We start from the raw sequence: 9,905 nt of genomic DNA on the forward strand, positions 1-9,905 counted from the left end.
GTGGATTGTAAAACTTCTCACGACATCTGGACAACGCTGTAAACAACCCTTTCTTCTCCTTTCAACTCGTAAATTATGCAACTCCACGGTGCATTCCAAGATATACAATAGAATGATAACTCTGTCAATACTTATTTGCAGAAGGCCAAGGCCTTGTTTAATGAACTTGCTGCTGCTAGTAGACCAATCTCCATGACAAAGTTTAATTGGTATGTGTGTTGGGGGTTACGGAGCGATTTTAAGGATCTTGTAACTAGCTTGTCCACTAAGGCCGATCCCATCTCTTACACTGACCTCCATAACCACCTCCTCACACATGAATTTCTCTACAGTAGCATCTGCATTCTTTGGGCAACGTCAGTTTGGTTCTAGTACTTAGGGGTGATCATTTTCGGTTTGGTTCTGTTTTTATAAAAAAATAACCAAACCAAATTTTAAAAAAATAAAACCCAACCGAAACCGGTTCAAATTGACCAGTTTTGGTTCGGTTCAGTTAGGTTTTTTAGGACAAAAACCGGTTCAAACCGGTTTGGCTCGGTTTTTTTTCTGATTTGGCTTGGTTTTTTTCCTAGTTTTTTTTGTTTGGGTTCGGTTTGGTTTTTTCAGTTTCGGGCTTATAAAACCGAAATCGAACCAGTCGGTTTTTCAAAATTTTAATTGGTTTTTTTCATGGTTGGTTTTTTTTGTTATTTTCTCAGTTTAATTGGTTTTTTTCTCACCCCTACCATTACTGGACAAAGGGGCCGATTTTGTGGGGGCTAGAGACAAAGTAATCGTAGCTACAATCATGGGAATCATGGCTATAGTTATGCTTCAGGTCAGCAATTTGGACAGCACCATAACTGTTTCTCATCTGGTTCTGGTTAGCAGTTTGGGCGGCAAGGAAACCGATTTGGAGGCTATAACTGAATTGTAAAGTGTTAGTTATGTTTATGACTATGGACATACCGCCCAACAATGCTCTCAATTGGCTACTCATAATCTACAAGCTAATGCCAATTTAGCATTTAACAATGCACCTATAACTGCTTTTGTTACTTGGTTTCCTGATACAGATGCAAATCATCATGTGACATCGAACCTTGTGAGTATGACGAGCTCAGAACCTTATCGTGGTAATGATCATTTACATGTTGGCGATGGTATGGGCCTTACTATTTCTAATATTGCTCACTCTAAAATTCATTCACCCAAACACACGTTTACCTTATCCAATATTTTACATGTGCGTGACATTAAAAAACCCCTACTTTCTGTTCTAAGGTTTTATCTTGAGAATAACATGTTTTTTGAATTTCACCCCTTTTCTATTTTATGTCAAGGACCTCATGACAAAGGAGGTGCTTCTTTCTGGTCAGAGTATATAGAGATGATCTATCTATTTTATCCGAGTTGTCTGCAACGTCGTTGCCTCAAGTTTTCTCATCTACATGTCTCTCTATTTCTACTAATGTTTGGCATCGTTGGCTTGGACATCACAGTCCATGCATTTTGCATTTTCTAGTGTCAACTAAACAGGTGTCCTGTATGTCAAAACAATTTAATTTTAATTGTCCAGCATGCCTTTTGGAAAAATCATCTCGTCTGACTTTAAAAACTACAGGTCATCTAACTCAAGCTCCTCTTGACCTGATTTTTAGTGATGTTTGGGGTCTTTCCCCTATGTTGTCATATGATGGTTTTTGCTATTTTGTTATTTTTGTGGATGCCCATACAAAAATTATTTGGTTTTATCCTTTGGTTTCAAAATCTGATGTGTTTGCTTTATTTCATCAATTTCAGGCACTCATGGAGCGTATTGAAAACTTAATACGTATTTTAAAACAATTGGTATTCATCATTGTGTAATATGTCTGCATACTCATGAACAAAATGGAATGGTTGAACATCGTCATCGACATATTGTTGAAATTGGGCTCACTTTTCTTGGCCAATGTAAAGCTCCCTTAAAATACTGGAGTTATGTGTTTGAAATTTTAGTGTATTTGATTAACCATATGCCAACTTATGTTCTTAATCATAAATCACTATTTGAATGTCTTTTACAATCGACTCCTGATTATACTTTTCTCTGTGCTTTCGGGTGTCTCTGCTTTCCATTTCTTCACCCATACAATGCTCATAAGTTAAATTTTTGCTCATCTCCTTGTGTCTTTCTAGGATATAACAACTCTCATTTAGGATATCGATGTCTTGATTTATTGTCATATCATATTTATCTTGCTTGTCATGTTTGGTTTCATGAAACAGTTTTTCCTCTTGACAAATCTTGAACAGATTGTAGCTTTACCCATACAGCTTCTACTGCTACTTTACAACCCATCCCACCACCTTATCGAGTCACTCACCTGACGCCCCCTGAACATAACACAACCCTTTAGGCTCCCTTACCATTACCTACATATCACTGTCATGATCATTCCTCAAGTACAGGTTCAGACTTGTCTTTCTCCCCTGCTGTTCCCACCAAGAGTGAACAGAGTGTGGGCGTCACCTCTATTGTTTCACTTGCTAGCTCCCTTACTATTCTCCCCAGGAGTGAACAGATTATGGACGTTACCCTTGTTGTTTCACATGTTGTTTTCCATTGTCAATATGGTCCTATATTGAGCTCCTCATTGCTAGGTTCTTCCTCTGTTTCCCTTCCTGGACTTAACTTATAAGTTGATTTGTCTCAATTCTCTTTTCAGCAAGCCACGACCAGTGAGTCTTCCACTCCCCCTCTGGTTGCCCGCACCCATTCCAAGGTACTTCGCCCACATGTATCCAAGACAACAAACTTTAGTGTTTCCTCTGCCTCCCAGGTGGCTTCTCTACCTCACCAGGAACCACTTTCTTTTAAGGATGCCAACCGATACTTGATTTAGCATAATGCTATGCAAGAGGAAATCCGGGCACTTCATTGTAATCACAGTTGGTTGCCGGTGCCCTTCCATCCGTCCATGAATGTGGTAGGCAGTCGTTGGGTTTATAAGATTAAGCGGCACGCCGATGGTCGAGTTGACATATATAAAGCACAATTGGTTGCCCATGGTTTCACATAGGAAGAGGGGATTGATTATTTGGAGACATTTAGTCTGGTGGTTAAGGTTACAACGGTTCGACTTGTGATCACGATTGTTGTCACTTATGGTTGGAAAATTTATTAGTTGGATGTCTATAATGCCTTCTTGAATGACATTCTTTAGGAAGAAGTGTACATGGCACAACCATCTGGCTTTGTTGATCCTACACTTCCATCTCATGTATGTCATCTTCATAAATCCTTATATGGTTTAAAACAAACACTTCAAGCATGGTACAACTGGTTAAGTGAGTTTCTCATCTTCATTTGGATTTTAGGCATCCAGGGTTGATACTTCTCTGTTTATTCTCTCTTTCGGTGGTGCAATGATTTATTTGCTTGTGTATGTTAATGCTATTCTATTAACTGGGAATGACTCGGCCTTGTTTCACCGATGGATTACTCTACTGAGTTCAGAGTTTAAGTTTTGGGACTTAGGTTCTGCTCATTTCTTCCTGTGAATAGAAGTTAAATCTATTTTTATGGGTCTCTTACTTAGTCAACACAAGTATACGCTAGACATTATCCAACGAGCAGGTATGACTTCTTGCAAACCGGTTGACACTCTGTTGCTCCCTCGTCTAAGTTGGGATTCGTGCCTGGTACTATTCACTCTGCCCCAACATGTTATAGACAGATTGTTGGTGCTCTATAGTACCTTACTTTCACTAGACCTGATATTTGTTATACAGTCAACAAGGTGTGTTAGTTTATGCATGCTCCTACTGAGGACCATTGGGCTGCAGTTAAACACATCTTACATTACCTTCAGGCTTCAACCTCCTATGGTATGCACATTACTCAGGACTCCTCCTTGTCTCTTCATGGCTTTACAATGCTGATTGGGCTGGCAGTATTGATGATCGAAAATTGACAGGTGGTTATCTCGTGTATCTTAGTTCTACTCTTATTTCCTGGAAATTGAGGAAACAACACACTGTTGCTAGATCCTCTACGGAAGCTGAATACAAAGCCTTAGTTGATGGTATTGATGAAATCTTGTGGATTCGCTCTTTATTGTTAGAACTATGAGTTTCGTCTTCATCCAGCACTATGTTATGATGTGATAATTTGAAGCCACTTTCTTATCTGTCAATCCAGTGTTTCACGCTCGTACTAAATATGTTGAAGTTGATTATCACTTCGTTCGTGATTGCGTTGCTATGAAATAAATTTAGGTACAATTCATCTCTTCCAAGGACCAACTAGCCAATGTCTTTACCAAGCCCCCCTACCCACTACCCCCTACCCCCTCTAGTTTCGTTTGCTTATTTTTTATCCAAGCTTCGAGTGGAGTCTCCACCTTCATCTTGACGGAGCATATTATGGAAAGAGTCATATATATATATATATATGAATAGTTATCATGTGTAGTACATTCCACTCTTGTATTGTACACAACCGTAAAGGTATAAATATAAAGGAAAGGTTGTTGCCATTAGGCAATCTATCACATTTTACATAAATTCAATCTTTCAATGTAATTCAATTGGTATTTATTTTATTTGAAATAATTTATAAAATTAGATATTTTTAATTTTATCATCTTCTAACTTTTTTTATTTGTCAGATTTGATTCTATTTTTTTATTGCTATTTATTTTATTTAAAATATTTTATGAAATTAAAATTTATTTTTTCAATTTCATTATCCTTCAAGTTTTTTATATGTTAGGTTTGGTCCCCATTCTTTTAATAAACTTAAAAAAAATTAAAACATAAATAAATTATTTTCTAACTTATTTTTTAAGGCATAACCAAACACTGAAAAATATTTTTCAGCTTATTTTTTATGACATTGCAAAACATCGAAAAAATAATTTACTTTCCATGAAAATCACTCTAAAAAAAAACTACTTTCCAGCAAGCAAACGGGATCTATAGAATACAAGTATTTTGCTTTCAATAATATAAGATGTTATGATTTTACTTTATACATTAAATTGAAATTCAAATTAAAAGAAAAAAAGGAAGCAAAATAAAAAAAGAAAATAATAATAATAATAATTGAAAAAAAAAGAAGAAGAGGAGGAGGAGGAGGAGCTTATAATTTTTCCCAAGTTATTTAGGATAGGAGGTAATATTGAGCCAGCTAACTCTAATATATATTTTTAAATATCTTTTTAACGATAATGGGTATCCTCATTTATATTTATTAATTAATCAATTTTTTTTTATCATTTTAAGAATACACCCCCATAAACTAAATATGTTCAATGTATGTATGTCTGTATATGTGCTAATAACCAAATATTTATGTGAGCATAAATAGTTCCCTGTAGCATATGATGGCAAATCGATGTAGGTCCAAGTTCATGCTGAGATTCCGTACCGTTAACATAAAGAGACTTTAACTTATGGGTTAAGCAGAGAAGTTGGACTCCTATAAATTTGTGATCAAGAAGATGAGGAGTGATCGACTTGTATAATCATTCAAGTTCACCACATGGGGATTTCTTCTTCAAATGTCTAGTAAGAAATTAGATTCATGCATGTGAATATATTCTGTAATCTCAGTGGATGATAAGGTATTTCATTTACACACACATATTGATGAGGCATACATTTATACATGGAAGAACATGCACGAACAATTTAATTCATCAGCAACCGATCCTTGGAAGTTTATTTGGTGAACATTTATACTGTTAAAGTTTATTTAACTATTCAATTATAGACTTTTTCTGTATGAATCGACGTTCGATTGCTTTCACTCTTTTTTTTTTTTATTATTATTAGAAAAGAAACGAGAGATGGATAAGGCCTCACATATGCGTGAGCCATTTCAATTTTTCATGATGCAAGACGGAGTCTTCGAAAATTGCCTGACTTTGTGTCCGAAACCTAACTGATTTCACTCTGCACTTATCCCCCATTGATTTTGTTTAGCTAATTAGTTACCCAAATCTGGATGGATCATTGTTCGAAATCCATTAATCATTTCTACCATACTATATCAATTGCATTTGAAAAGGCAAACAAATACACTTTTTTATTTTTTATTTAACGGATGATCAAACTTAATTTTTAGCATGGTTGGAAACCCAATTTATCACGACTTAATTGTTCGAGACTTGGATCATGTTAGATTAGTTGGCCTAAAAGTTGGCAAGTTAATATCGCTTCAAGAATTTTGTTTTTTAAAATCAAAATATTTAAAATAAAAAACAACATTGATAAAAAAATTGATTCAAATAAAACCCAATTTGATTTTATAACTATGCTTTTTAGTATTTCAAGTCTTATCACTCTACAAATCACATAGAACTAATGAAGTTAGCTAATATCTTTTAAAGTGTGAACAAGAATTTGACAGTTATGGGAACAAATATAACTGAAGTCAAGATAAGATGCAAACTTTGATTTCTCTTTTTTACCGTCTTCGATATTGGAACAGAAGACAAGAAAGCCCATGTGGAAAGCTTGTTACATAGGTTGGCCTGCTCCGATCCATGGGGAGCTAGGTTACTTGTCACTCTGAGTTAGTTGAAAACTGTTTCAAGTCTGACTCAGCTATATTAATTTGACAAGAGAAATTGACCTAAACATGATAATCACGTTACTGATCTCTTGACCCCTAGGTTAAGTCATTTTGGATTGATTTATTAAAGTTAGGCAAGAATAGGGACCAAATTAAAAGTGGCTACCCACATGCTTTACAAGTGGTTAGTCTTCAGAAAAGGTTGATACATGAACATCGAGTAAGCTACGTCCAGCGCCTTTCACACATCAAGCATTGCTGTGAATGCATGTGTTTGTGTGTGTGTTTTGAAGACTTGCACTAAAAACACACCAAAAGGACATTCCTTGTCCGTCTATTGTTCAGGCTGATCTAGACAGGAATTTTGGTTTCTGAACTATGTATGTGATTGCACAAGAACCTTAATTATTCCAAAATTTAAATGTAGTATATATATATGATCTCATCTTCAAAGGGTACTAACGAACGATCATGGAAATGAATCTAAGATGCAGATGAGATATGATAGGATTACTGTGCAGTACTGCTTGTTGTTAAATAATATTTAGTAAATTCTGATAGCTCAAGGTCAGGAGGATATATACTAAATAATATTCAGAACCTGTCCCGAGCATCATTGGCTAAGGAAACATGCATGGCGATAAGGAGAAATTAAAATGGATAGTGAAGGCCGCAAATATGCTCATTGGCTATTGATTGGTTCAGTCCCAACTTCCAACCCATAGACTTGCAACCCAACTTCCATATGCAATATGTAAAGTTGAAGTAGAATATGCTGCCTTGTTTTGCTAGTTTAAAACAGAAACCAATGGATTTTCAATATTCAAAAGAAGTTTGAGTAAATTATTATCTATTTCCTTATGTTTGACCTCTTGTTAGTGTTTTTAAGTATATTTGGGAGATAAGAAAAAAAGAACAACAAATGTTTTTTTTTTATAGTAATTGAGAATATTATAAATAAAGCGTCCCGTTAAGGAAATGAGAGCTGCAAGATAAGGGAGATTACAGGGGGAATCCAAAAAAATAAAGTAAGCGAGGCAATGATTGCCGCAACTAGTTAGTCTAGTTCATGATATATTCATGATTTCTACAAATATCGGAGCCTGTGTAGCTGAAGTTTTTGATTGAGAACTTCAACCAAAAGGCCAACCGATGAAAGGTGAGGTAAAAAATCACATCCCAGTCTGGAGTTTTGGACTCAAAGATTAGATGGTTGCATGTTATCCATATTAACTAGTACAATCCTTTACAGAGAAGGGTAATGACTTGACACTGAAATTTTCATTTTACCAGGCCAGACCATTCTTGAAGGTTATGATTTGGGTCTTTTGGCAGACAACCTAAACACCCAAACCAACTGAAGAGTCTACCCAAGAGAGACCATGACGTAGGATAAAGATGGAAAAGATGATGTATAGTTTCAATCTTCTTGCAGCAGAAAGGGCAAAAAGCTTCCTCATAATTGATAATCCTCCTCTCAGCTAAAAAGCCCTTTTTACTGATACTATCATTTAGAAGAAGCCACATGACACTTTACTTTTGGAGGCGCAAACCCTTTCCAAAGCAGAGCAGGCGAGTGATTATTTTCTGAAACAATAAGACTATAAAAAAGATGGCATCCTAAGAAAACTGAGTAAACGTCAGAGCTGTGAAATTTCCATATTATGTTGTCTTCACCATCAAAGAAGACCAGAACACATTCCACTTCTGCTATCAAGCTCTCTCGCTTGTAGAGCTCACGGGACTGAAGGGGTCTTCTTCAGGATAGATTGAGTGAGGTATTTGTTGGGCTATGAACTTCTGTAAGGCTTAATGATTCCTGGAGGGAGAGGTTATAAAGCCTGGGAAACATGAACTGGAGAGGGGTTGTGGAGCCTAGCCAGGAATCGGTCCAGAACCTGATGTTTCTCCCATCACCCACCTTGAACCCGATATTGGATTGGAGAGGAGTGGCTATGTTATGATTTAAAAAGATTGTTGATACCATGGGACGCCAAGTTGGAGATAAAGAACTTGCAAACACAGGAAGACCATTTGAAAAATGAGGCCTATACTTTTATAGGATAAGTTCTCGCCAGCCTCCTGCCAGTCCTTTATCAATGTTCCAAAGCCATTTAAACAGTAGAGCCAAATTTTTGCTGTGAAGAAATCCCAGCCCGAGACCTCCAAGGGGTTTACTCTTGATTACCTTGTGCCAAGTGACCTTACAAATACCATGTGAATTTGAGGTGCCCTTCCAGAGAAAACAACGGTTGATGGAGGATATGGCTTTTGTAATGCCCTTTGGCATAGGAAAAACAGACATGTAGTATAGAAAATCAATTTCCTCTAATGAGAGCCAAAACCCATATAGCCCATGCTAGTGTCGCACGTGTATGGCGTCGCGGCGATCGTCCACCGTCTTAAGGAAAAATGTCATGGTCTATCTGGAAAATGTGGAGAGACAAGGAATTCTTGTCTCTTATCAGTAAAATATGGACTGGGAGTCGCCACCTAGTATTCCGGTCACTAGGAACCCTAACTGGTCTTAGAGATCGGGTACGGAGACTGGTTGCATAAAGGGAAGGTATTAGCACCCCAACTACGCCCTACCTAAGGTAAGCTGCATTGTTTTATTTCTCTGATAAAAAATCTAAGGTTTGGTCGCTTTTTCTAGTCGTTGGTCTTGTCTGTCTAAAATTCAAGAATAGCCCTCCTCAATAAGGAGGTTCTTATCTTAATGGGGTAGAACCTAACTGTTCTAGCATCTGAAGAAAAAGAATTTAATATCTGGAATACGTATTACGTGTAATGTCGTACCTCGAATACTAAAAGACAAACAAAATAAAATTTTTATTGTTTTTGAAATTTTGGCCAATGTTCTCTTGACTTTAATAAACTGGTTATTAAAGCCAAAATGCATGCTAAAACATTTTTTTCTGGTGTATGAAAAACACAATATGATTTTTTAGCTTTGAGACAATTGGATGTATGCACAAAAACATTTTTTTTCTTTTTTAATTATTTTTTGACTGGGTCGGACCTGACCCAAAAGAAACTGGGCCGAGATCGGTCCAAAACAAAATTGGGCCAGAATCAACCTATAGATAACTGGTTACTGTGTTGTGCGCATAGTAACCAGTGGATTATAATTAGGTAGTTACTGTGCTCTGCATAGTAACTACCTAATTATATTTCATTTGTTGCAGAACGTGAATTGCTTATGTTCTGCATGCAAATGAAAATGAACACCAAAACGGGGACAGAAGAGGAGGAGAAGATTACTTGGAGTGGAGGAGCTTGTTCACTGTCGTTTGCGGTGGCTTACAGTGGCAGAGGTGGTGGCTGCAACCTCTTCTCTCTCTGTGTTTTCCTCTGTTTT

This window comes from Populus nigra, chromosome 13 (assembly GCF_951802175.1).
Source record: "Populus nigra chromosome 13, ddPopNigr1.1, whole genome shotgun sequence".
Lineage (NCBI taxonomy): Eukaryota > Viridiplantae > Streptophyta > Magnoliopsida > Malpighiales > Salicaceae > Populus > Populus nigra.